The sequence below is a fragment of the Crocuta crocuta genome, unplaced genomic scaffold (genome assembly GCF_008692635.1).
Source record: "Crocuta crocuta isolate KB4526 unplaced genomic scaffold, BGI_CrCroc_1.0 scaffold125, whole genome shotgun sequence".
Lineage (NCBI taxonomy): Eukaryota > Metazoa > Chordata > Mammalia > Carnivora > Hyaenidae > Crocuta > Crocuta crocuta.
The window spans coordinates 2,736,206-2,749,085 of NW_027531143.1; the positions used below are offsets into that span (position 1 = coordinate 2,736,206).

The window sequence follows — 12,880 nt, forward strand, 5'->3', positions numbered from 1 at the left end:
TGTATAAAATCAGTGTGTGTGTATATATATGTATGTATATACACATACATACATATACACATACAGATTGTGACCATTGCTGACCCCTGGTCTAGAATTCAGGATTCATAAGGGTAAGGACTTTTCTCTATTTTATTCATGACATATTCCCAAAGCCTACAACTATGTCTGGTATATAAAAGATGCTCAATAACATTTGCTGAATGAATAAAAAGTTGAAGGATGGTAAACCTAAATCTCAAGTATCCTTTATAGCCCATGTAAAGGAGTATTCTATCATTAATGTGATTAAACATTTAGAAAATATACTTTGTTTTGTTTCACATCATGCAGATCTTGACAAAATAATATCTTATTAGAAATCTATTATCCATAAATAAAACAACAGAAACTGAGGGATATATTATACATTATTAAAATGTAATGACCCTCAAGGGATAATTTTGCATAAAGAGAAAGGATGAAGTTACACTTCCTTCATTTTATGGGTAGATACCTTGGAATACATGCAATATTTTGCATCTAACAGAAACTACAGACCCCTGGATTTTATGATGTATATTTGTTAATCACAATCATGAGCACACAGGTAGGTCACAACAGTCTTAATCACAAGTAGGCAAAATATGGCCTCATTAGGAAAAAATTTTCCCACATCCCCTCAAGTGATAGCTGAAAAACTGATCCATTTTATTATGGCTAAAAATTCCATAAACATCTTTTTTTTTAATATTTATTTTTGAGAGAGAGACAGAGACAGAGACAGAGCATGAGTGGGGGAGGGGCAGAGAGAGAGGGAGACACAGATCTGAAGCAGGCTCCAGGCTCCAAGCTGTCAGCACAGAGCCCTATGTGGTACTCAAACTCACAAACTGTAAGATCATGACCTGAGCTGAGGTTGGACCCTTAACTGACTGAGCCACCCAAGGTGCCCCTAAAAAATCCCATCTTGATATATAATCATCTTAGACATTAAAAAAATCACACTCTGTATTTTTAATATGTTTCCATTAAGAATATTTCAATAGCTGAATTTTTTTTCAGTGTTTGAAAGAGTAATTTACTATCTTCAAAATGGAATCAAAAGGTGTAGAGAACTAGAAATGTATAAACATGAAGGATAAAGTGATTCATGGGTGTAAATGAATTCCATGGAGTTATTTTTGTGCTGGTTTTAACTGTAGATGGTTATAAGCCATAGCAAGATATCAGAAAAGGAACAAAAGTGAATGAGAAAAACTATATGTGAAGAGCATTTACAACAGTTATTCCATTTAATGTGACAATGAAAACCCAGTGATGAAATCTCCCTTGTTAAGATATAAGCAAGGAAGCTTATTTCTTATGTATATTTACTGTGGGAAAAGAGGATAGAGCTTAGCAAAAAAAATGTATATATGTATTATATATGTAATATATATATACGCACAACACACATAAACTTATATATAGATCATTTGATTGTAACGTAGCATTTAAAATATATCTTGCCCAATTAAATTCAATGATGTATCTAATGATATTGCCAATTTTAAAGGAAAATAGAAGAGCCATAAGAATGTCTCCTAAATTACTAAAAATTTTCCCTTTTTAACTTTTGAAGGATACTTTCATTCTTTTAATTTCATTTCTTCTTTTTTTATAGCTCTGTATATAGAATTGGCATCAATATCTTCATGTACATGTTGGAAATCCAGGGCACAGAAATCTCCCACATTGCACACTTTCTACCAGTTGGCTTCTGAAAACCTTTCACGTTATCTGGCCAGGACCTCATTTAATTCAGTTAAACATAAAATGCCAATGTTAGAATTCTGTGTGAAAGCATACCATAAATAGATAGATCGATGCAGATAGACACATAGAACGGTCATTTCTAAGGAGAAAAGAAATGCAGGAAAAGTGTTGTGCTGTAAGGAATGCTTCATGTATTATCTCTTTGGAGAAGTCCTCTCAAAATAATCCATTTCTGTGATGGTGAGGATTTCTTTAAATTTCCTTTGGGGGAAAGGAATGAACATTTTAGACTAAATCCTGTGCTTGGTGCATCATTTATTTATTTACTCAGTGGTATTACCTGACTGATAACTACTCTCAATGAGTTTATAGTCAAGTGGAGGAAACATATGAATCAATTAACAATCAGTTATTCACACTAATAAATGTGCAATTATAAATTAAGGAAAGTATTTTTTTAAATGGGCTCCTATGAAGGCATATAACACAAAAAAGTGCACTACAGATCAATGAGTCAGGGAGGACTTTTCTCAGAAAGTGTTTGAATTGGTTTCTGAAAGGCAAACAGGAATTACCTGGAAGAATGGATGGCCACAGGGAAGCGATAGGGAGTGTGTGCAGAGGCGCTGAGATGGTAAGGTAGGTAGAATCTCTCAGAAAATGTAAAGCAGTGTGATTAAAACAGAAAATCCCATGGGAGGCTCATGTGACATGAGGCTGACAGGGGCCAGAACATGCAGTGCACCCAAAGTAAAGTGTCCACTTTATTCCTGTTAGCTGAGCACGGTATTTTTAATGCCTGTTGCCCAGTGTTCTGAGGTGTTTGTTTGTTTGTTTGTTTGTTTGTTTGTTTGTTTATGTCTTATAAGCCCAGTAGATTTGGTAAGCTCCACTTCCATCCTGTCATGTCTATTGGGGCACTGTGTGAGAGTCACATGTGCAGTGACCATTCTGATTTTCGCATGTGCTAAGCCATGGAAGATAATCAGCAATATCCCACCTCTCTCTCCAGACCTTATCCAGACAGAGCATAAACAGCACCTTCTGCTCAATAGGCATGAGTGGTTAGGGACAGCTTCCTCCGTCGTCATTACGGAGTAGTGTAAGAAGGTTTCATAATGGCCATCGCTGTCAGTCACATGGTACTCTATTCCAAATCATTGCTGCTGTGTTGAAAACATTACTTTTGAAAACAGATTTTTAATTGGGGCTGTTTCATGGATCCATCAATAAAATGAAAGCAATTTGAATGATTTTTCATTACCTACTTTCAGTAAAAGTGAATCTAAAAAGGTCCAGATTTTGGTGATAAGTAAGTGAATATGGCCACCCTTACTGTAGGCTTTGTTGAAGGTTTTAGATTTGACCCCAAGAGCAATAAAGCCAAGAAAGAGGTAAACAAAGGGTGGAAAGCTGTTCATATTTGCTTTTCCAAAATATTAGCTCAAGCATACTAATATATTGCTTTAGAATTTTTTGTTTACACGTTAACCTGTTACACTTTTTGAAAACTTAAATAATTAAAAAAAATTTTTTTTATTTCTGAGAGAGAGAGAGAGACAGCATGATCAGGGGAAGGTCAGAGAGGGAGGGAGATACAGAATCTGAAACAGGCTCCAGGCTCTGAGCTAGCTGTCAGCACAGAGCCCAATGTGGGGCTCGATCCCATGAATCTTGAGATCATGACCTGAGCCAAAGTCAGATGCTTAACCGAGCTACCCAGGTGCCCCAAGAGATTTTTTTTTTTTTTAATGTTTATTTTTGAGAGAGAGAGAGACAGAGCACGAGCAGCAGAGGGGCAGAGAGAAGGGGAGACACAGAATCTGAAGGAAGTTTCAGGCTCTGAGCTGTTAGCACAGAGCCCAACATGGTGCTTGACCCACGAACTGTGAGATCATGACCAGAGCCGAAGTCGGATGCCTAACTGCTTAACTGACTGAGCCACCCAGGCACCCCAACCTAATATGCTTTTTGAGAGCAAAATGTCTCCATTTACATGTTTTTCTAGCACAACTTTACTTGGGACTTTAATAGTTGATAAAGTGTTGACCTATTCTGAAATATTCAGTGTCGTATCTATTTTTTCCCAAGTTTTTTCTTTTCATACTACCTGTACTTTTATTTTGATATAATACTAGGCATATTGATAGACTAATAGTAGTTAAATAAAATCATACTGATTTTTCAAAGAACTCAAAAGACTTTTTTTCTAAAAAAATAAATCTTCTAACTAGAAATACAAAATTAAGGACAATTAAAAATGGGTGAAGCATTAAACTCACCTTTTAGCTTCTTCTCAATGAGAGAAAATGGAAAAAGGAATCTGTGTAATAAGATGTCAAACAGGGCATTGGAAATTACTTATTGATGAGTATCAATTAATAGAACAGTATACCTTCAGACTATCTGTATTCCACATACTGATCAATAGTCTGACATAGTCAGGCTTTCAGGTGGGGTATTTTGGTTAGTTGTTGGATATTCTTGGCAAGATTTAGATAAAGCAAATAAAGGAAGAGATATTTATAGGGGCCAAGATTTCCTTCATTTACAACAATATGGAAAATATGGAAAAGAATTTATTTTGACACCTTCATTAAGTAAAATAAAGAATTGAAATTTTGTGAAAACATTTCCCGAAACTCTGTATTTGCTAGGTCTTTCACAAGTCTACCTAAAACTGTTTGCCGGAATCTGGAAAATGAGAACAAGTTCTTCATCGACCCAACAAAAATCTGCAAGCTTCAAAAGGCAAGGATATGTGGTAGTGAAACAGTGCAGAAGGTGAATCTGGAAAGCATGAGTTTGCCTCTACCACTCAGTAGCTGGGTGATCCTGAGTAAATTGCTTAAGCTTGCTAAGCCTTAGTTTTAACTTACTTAAAATACAGACAAAATGGTGGCTGTTACCTAAATAAGTGTGAATTAAGCTCCAATGGCTAAAGGCTGTGCCCTAACAGTGAACAACTTGGGCCCTCTTTTTGATCAGATATCATTGGGAGGCATGTTTTCTTCATCAGACGGAATTTTAAATGTTCCTTTCTTGGGAAAATCTGAAACTAGAGATGACAACATTTACATATGAGAAACAGAAATCAAGACAGAGACTCACAGATAGTGCATTCTCTCAGAATGAGTCATTTGTATTTTGCTGAGATTATTGAAGGAGACTGAAGGTTACAATAAATACTTTAGGGAAGATTGAATATTTTCTCATGTGTAGAATAAGATCTCTGCAAAGGCTAATAAAGACTGATTGAAAGAAGGGCTTACTTTTGTTGCAGACCAGCTTTGGCAAGGACATTGTCTTATGCTCAGAGTTAGATCAGAGGTATTAGAACGATCAGAACATGTACTGAACTTCCGGCCAAGTGTAAAGATTTTTATGAATTCTTAGTGAGTAGAAGCTTGAAGGTTTTATCTATTGCCTACATAGGAATGTACATAATTTGCTTTAGTGTAACCAGTTCTCAAGGAATTGAACTTCTTTAAAAAGGTATAAATAGCAGAATCCCCATAGGTATTTATAAATAGATGTCAAGGTTATAGTTAATAGATCTAGTGAAAATCTAGTAAAACATTATCTCTTACTAAATGCTATTACTATTTATATTTTGTTGTACTATCAAAGCTTTTTGTGAGGATTAGCTGAGGCGTTAAAAGGGTTTTGTAAAGATTAAAAGACTATACAAATGTGAAGTGAATAATAATTCTAATGATTCCTTGCCTTGCCAACTCATTTTCACTATATCATGATGTAACATCCCTCACTGTAAAGCTGTATTTATAAAAAAAAAAAAAATACCAGTGATGAACTTCACCTTGGCCAGTATTTTCTAATTGGGCTTCAGACACCCAAGGGATATTTTTTTCAGTATTCTTTGTGGATCTCTAATTTCTATAAAGTTATTCAATTTTTATGAAATTTTTTAGTACAAATCCCAAGGATATTATCTGTGAAGGTATTTTCAGTAAGAATATAACTCCCATGTATGAGAATGCATTGAAAACTACAAATGTATTATTTATGTAAGTATTTTTTTAACTCCACTTTTTCTTTTTTAAATTCTAGCTACCTATTGTTCCAAGAAGGTTGGGATAATACAAAAAAAAGTAACAAAATGTTACAGGCACTAAAATGCTTATTAATATATAATATGAAGAAAAGGTTAGAATTTTAAAATGCCTTGAACCACAGAGGTCACTAAAAGATGCATCTAACAAACATGATGGCATTAAATTAAAAGATGTAATTAAAATGTCGATGTCGTTATCCATAATATTTAAGATTTACAATGGTTAGTGTTTCTAATATAGCTTCAATGGGGTTATCTAGAGGACACTGCCCAAGCTATGATTTTAATTCCTTTTAAAAAAATATGTTTGTTATTTAAAGAAAGCTGCAAAATGCACTCCTATACAAGATGCTTAATGTCCAAGTCTAAAGTAGTGGTTCCTAATGGAGAGGATCGGGGATATCATTCCCCATGGGGTATCTGGTTGTACTGGAGACATTTTTGCCTGTCATGCGTAGGCAGTGGTGGTAGCAGTGCTACTGGCAACTGTTGAGTAGAAGCCAGTCATGCTGATAACCTCCGGATAATGCATAGGATAGGCCCTCCAGCAAAGATTTGGCCCAAAGTGTCAATGGTGCCTGCTGCAGAACCCTGGTCTATCATAATCCTTCTGTTGGGTTTATATTTAAAATATATAAATATTTTATATTTGTAGCCATATAGACACTATAGCAAGTAGTAATATCTAGTGTTGGCAAAAATGTCAGAAAAGGGACATTCTCAAATACTGTTGGCATAAATAGCTATGGAAGTAAATCTTTTGGAGACAATTTGTAAATTTAAAAATTCGTGTCTTGTTGCCTTTCTACTTCTAAGCATTTCTTAACAGTTTAATGCAATGGATATATGTAGCTATATTGAATCAAGAATTCTCTGTGCATGCAGTATTAATTATAATAAAGTATTAGATGCAAATTAGATGTTCATCAATAAGCGGTAAAATAAATTAGAGCATGATAGGCACAAAACGTAATGATAAAAATAGTAGAATTGCATATCATAACAAAGAAAGATGAATATGATGTAATCAAATTTTTGCTTCAATTTGTATAAATGTGTGTGTGAGTGTGTGTGAGCACATATATACGCACATACCAAAGGTCTGGAAGGAGGCAGAGCAAATATTAAGAAAAAGAGTGGTTAGTTATGAAAAATATGAGTGTGGGATAAAATATCCACTTTTTACTTTACATAGTTTTATAATATTTATATTTCCTTCAAGTACGGGCAATTTGTGAAATTTAAAAAACGTAACACGAAGAGCTCACACAATAATAAACATACCTAGACGTTGTCTGTTGTGTAAAGGTTATGTGAGGAATTCACTTTTGAGGAGGTTTTAATAGACATTTCCTGGTGAAGGGGAATTAAGAGATTGCAGACATAGAACAGTTAGAGGAGACCACTGCAAAGAACTGAGTGAAGTTCTGGGCAAACCAAAAAGGTTTGTGATTTAAATGAAAATGAAAGCTCACATTTTGAAAAGAAAATGCCTTATTTGGACATAGCTTAATTAGTATTTGCCTCAATCAAGCAAATTCTATTCTTCAATACTGAACATGTCTACGGGAAACTTCAATTTCTACTTAAAAGTTAAATTATTTTCACCAACTCTTTTTTATATTTGTGTACTTGAATCTAATCGCTTGTGCAGTTTTAGTTGAAAGGATTCAGCATTAAAGATTAAAAATATTGAAGAAAGAAATGAATTATGGAAATTATCTCCAGTTTGCAGCTTGCTTTACAAAGATTTAGAAGCCTCTTTCTTGTACAGCTCTATCTTTCAAAAGCATGGCTAGGGCTTTTTATGTATAGTTACAATCTTAACATTCTAAATGTAGCGATTTGTAGATAGAATCCATGGGGTCACTGGTTCATACTTCTGATTTCTAAGAGATCCTTAATATTAATGAGTCAATACCTGAGGAAATTATTTCATTTGATCAATGCAGAGAATGTTGTTGCTCAACTACCATAATCGTTAACACTTATCAGAGTAGATTAAAAGCTTGAATATTACTTTGAAACAACAAACCTGGTGGTAGAATTCAACAAACCTGCTGATCAAATTCATTTCTTCCTTATTTACATATTGTCTTAAATGCATTTTCCATTATAATCCCAAACCGGACTTGCTCTAGGGTTCCATTCATAAAAACAAGCAAATACCATTTGCAGGGGCTCGTCCTTACTCTACAGAAGAAATGCAAGGGTTGCATGTATGAATGAAAACTATTGTCATTGTTCTACAGAGATGTCTGCTCTGGAGTATATTCCTCCCAGGTTTGTTTAGAGGAAGTCACGAAATTAATCGTATCCCTCGTTTAAAAACGAGGCATAACCGAATCACCACTAATTAATATTTACATCTGAAGGCTCACTTACATTTTGCCTTTATCCTGTCTTTATTTTTATTGCATTTCCCAAGACATTTTACACTTTGTTTTAATTTCAGTTAAACTTTCTCAGGCAGAGTGTTCTAGAGACTTTTAACAAATTCCAAAAAGTAACAGGCACATATCTTATCTTGCTGTAATTAAACAAACGCTGTCATATCTTCACCAATATTTTTAAAACTAGGATCTATGCTTATAGATACACATATGTATGTAGACACACGTATACACTGTATTGGCCAAACATACATTCCCTTGCATACAATTTTTTTTTTTTTTTACTGTGCAAACCATGGCTTTTAGTCTTTTTTTTCTAATACAAAAAGCATACATAAGAGAGCCAAAAATTGTCCTCCAAATTACTGTGCATTTTCCTAATTTGTGTTTAAAGAATGGATGCTTCTCCTGAAACATTTCTTTCTGCTTTAACCATATCCTTTTTGTATAGGTCTGGCACTGGTATTTTCATTCTAGGTATCAAGAATATAGGACACAGAGCAGTTACACAGCTTAAGAAGGATCCCATTGTGTTTCTTCGTGCCTTGTTTATTACTAGGTCTTTTTTTAAAAATATTTTTTAAAATTTATTTTTGAAAGAGAGACAGAGTGCAAACAAGGGAGAGTCAGGGAGAGAGAGGGAGACACAGAATCTGAAGCTGGCTTCAATCTCTGAGCCATCAGCACAGAGTCCGACGTGACGCTCGAACCCACGAACTGCAAGATTGTGACCTGAGCCGAAGTCGGATGCTTAACCACCCAGGTGCCCCTACTATGTCTTTATTAACAGATTAATTAAAATATACAAATAAATTATTAAGGACTTACTAAAAACTTCTATATTCTGGGTGACCAAAAAGAGCCCATTTGATAGTCTAGGGTTCATAGAGAATGCAATGTGAATGCTGCTCTGTAAAGAGTAATCGCAATTTACTGAATGGAGGATCCTAACGTTATGCAACACAATGACACTGATTATTGAGCAAAATATGGTCAGTTAATCAAGAAACTCATTGCTCTGTTTGGGGATTTGGATGTAGGGGATGGGTAGCATAATGCATTACCATGTACAACAAAACAAAGCATTAAAAGTACTGTAGAGGGTTTGAATAAAAATTCTATGAGAGTATGTTGGAAAGAGAGATTAGTTACAAATCTGGAAAGGTTTTCATCAACTCTTTAATGATAAGATTTCAGGCAGAACTGTGCACAAGGTGGTAGGATTATTGGAGTGCAAAGGCACAAGAAAATATCCAAGAATATCTAACAAGGATGAAGTTTTTGAAGGAGCTGCTTTGTGGGGATATGCAGTGTGAAAAAGGCTGAAAATAGAATTCCAGCTTATAGAATCTGGACGATAGACAAAGGGAAATATCAGCCCTGATTAAGAAAGCAGGCCATGGATTCAATTTCATGAATCTGAGTTTCAGCTTAGATGCTTACTAGCTGTTAAGCCAAGTTGTGTAATCACTTTATGTCTTAATCTCTCCAACTTCAAAATAAAATACATACACAAAATAAAATACACACCCACATACACACACACCAGCCATTTTTGAGTTGTTTGAAGGATTAGATTAAATGTGCTAAAACATGAAGAATGATTAGGTCAATAGGAATCAGGAATATAATAAGGTTTAACATTAATGTTATTTTTTAATAGCTGCCATTGTTTGAGCTGAGTTTGGGGCAGTTTATTATGGAAAGGTTAAGATGAAATTGAGAATGGCAGCAGAAAGGTAGGGTGATGAGGCAACCACAAAAGAGGTGAGGTAAAATGTAAAGGTGGGCTGTAGTTTCAAGTTCTAGTATCAGTATTTATTTGTAGACTTAGAACCTTGAGCCAGTCACTTAACATTTTGTATCAAATTCTATTTTTTGTTAATTATAACATGGGATAGATAATAACAATGTGAGTGATTTAAGGAGACTGAGTATTAGCTACGAATAGTAGTTGTTTATAAATTGTAAATTGAAAAATTCCTATTATTAATGTTAGAATCTAAGGGAGAGATAGCAATAGTTTGATTCTGAAAGTAGAGGAGAAATGGAGGAAAAATCTGATAAATAATTAATGACATTCAGACTAGTAAGTGATGAATCCATGAAATGATGATAATTGAATATTCTTAATAACAGACAGATGATGATAATTTTGCTATTTCTGACATTGTATGCACAATGGTGACCATTTCGTCTGTGCTCTTTGTTTATTTTCAAAAGAAATCAGGCAAGTTTATGGGGCTTCTTGGTAGAAATTTAAATTCACATTAAGAATCTGCTGCATGTAAAGCAGAATTTGTTTCTTGCCCCTTCTACAAACAAGTTCATTCATCTCAATGAAGATTTGTTGAATGATTATCATCATCCATATTGATTTCTCCCACATCTTATCAGTCATTTATATTTTATTATATATGATTCTTTGTTATTTGTTTTGCCTTGCTTTATCCTTACTGATACTGTAGTGGGCAGGGGATAATTCTTATGTCCTTTTCTCCCATCATGACCATACCACCAAATTAACATGGAGAACTTAATTGTATGGCTTGGCACATACCTACCAGAATATACCTAAACATTGGATAATGACTTTCAATTCAGTAGATCAATGTAGATGAGTGTGGAGCAACACAGTTACTTCTCAGATGCTGCCACTTTATTGCTAAAGCTCAATTCCTCTGCTTCATGACATCACTTTGGTTTAGTTTGGTTCTTATTATTGCTGGTAATCTTGGTTTCTGTGATAGAGGTATATGTGATTTTCTTGGTGTTTATAGTATTTGCTTTCCATCTTGGCCCCTACTATTCTTCAGAGAAGGGCAGTCATGCCCCCATTTAGCCTCACCTTTCTTCAACCCATTCTCTGAGTTGTGCATAACTTCACTTTGACCTGGAAACTTTCTGGGCAGCCCTACAACTTTTGTCCACTTCTGTAAGTTTCCTGTGTATATAGCATAGCTGAAGTTGTGTATGTTCCTTCATCCTTTTATTCCTAAGCATGCTACATAATAATCCTTTCCACCCTTGATGTCAAAGGCTACTCTGGTAAGCACTCAGCTTTCAGGAAACTCTGAAAAAAGCAGGTCTAGTCTCTATGTTCAGATTTGGCCCAAAGTTAGGGGACATATGTCAAGCTCTCATAGATACTGGATCATTATACTCTGCTCTTATATATCAAGGAGACATGAAAATCCAGTTATGCTGGCATTCAATCTGGGATCAGAATGATAATTTTACTCTTACTGTATTTCTGATTCCATTCTGCAAACTTTTGGAGTACTCATCCACAACTTGTCTTCAAAATAGGGGGTGGGGCACTTAACATTTTTTTTTAATTGGCAGCAAAAGCAAAAACTTTTCAAAAAGAACATTGCATTCCTCCAAAGGCCAAGGACTCCCAATTCTAAGACACTACCCCCAGAACCCTTATCTCCAGTCCTCTTACTGGGCTACAGCTGGTCTTTTTGACTCCTTAACAGACCCATGGGAAGTGTCAGGCCCAAATTGTTAGTGGCTCCTTTTCAGATGTTTGGTTCCCTATATTCCTTCTACTTTATCTCTGAACTGGATTGTATACTATTCTGGGACAACAGGATGTGTTTCACTTAACACTGTGGCATATAGCAGGATAATAACAATTACAATAACATACAGCTGAATAAAACAATTATAACAAACAATAGCAACAACAACAACAAAGATAATACTTAGCCGGTATTAGCCCGGAAAACTGGGAATAGCAAGAATAAATGAACTCACTTCAATTCAGCAATTATTTAAGGAATTTCTGCTGCTTTTAAAGATATCAAAGAAGATAAACATTATTCAGTTTTAGAGTAAAGCTGAGGTGCCTCATCCATTTCTTAAGTAGCCTGACCCTCTGGTTAAATGGAATGATTATCCGACTGAAAATATGGAAGATAAATTGGTTCATTAATTCCAGCCTAGGACAGTGTGACGTTATTCATTTAGGCTTCTAGGAAAGTTTGCAGGACTCATTTTTAGATAAGCCCATCTAAAGTCTCTGGACTTTAAGATGATTCAAAGTTATCTTTTCCCTTACATAAGCAAAAGTAAAAAACAATTTCAGGAACACTTTCCATTTCTTATTTAAGAGCAAAATACTCCTATTTTTCTGGTTTTCACTATCATTTCTAGCTCACTACTTTTCGCCTTAATTAGAAGAATTACTGATCCAAACAACTTTCACGTATACAAAACAGTACTAGAGATGGTCCATTCTATAGAGAGGGAATCAGTAAAATCAGAATTTACAGGGAGTGTGCTTCTACAAAACACTCCTTCCTATCAGGGCAATGCATGAAAATATGGGAAAGGAACAGCATGGAGTCTATATTCTCATGAGGGTTGAAAATTTTGGAATTACAATAAACTATGAAATTATGTTAGCTGAAATCTAGCCAATGATTTCTTGTTATATTACTAGGATGACTGAAAATTAGAAATAATTTTCTGTGGTGATCAGGAAATATCGCCTCTGAAGGTACTCTGTTTCCCCTACACCATTAAAAAATAAACACTGATGAAACTCTCTGTTTTACGTTTCAAGTCTTTCTCCCTTTAGCAGCTTTCTTACAAGCGTAAAAACACAAGGGGAAAGAGTGAGAGAAAAAAAAAATTCAAAAAAGATAGCTAGCTTATGGTCAAAACG

At 34.9% G+C, this 12,880-nt stretch overlaps 1 protein-coding gene across 3 annotated transcripts in view; it reads right to left on the reverse strand.

Annotated features, from left to right (window-relative positions):
* The window catches only part of ADGRL4 (adhesion G protein-coupled receptor L4), a 111,337-nt gene that overhangs the window by 15,912 nt on the left and 82,545 nt on the right, over window positions 1-12,880 (reverse strand). The gene's annotated exons all lie outside the window — the stretch shown is intronic.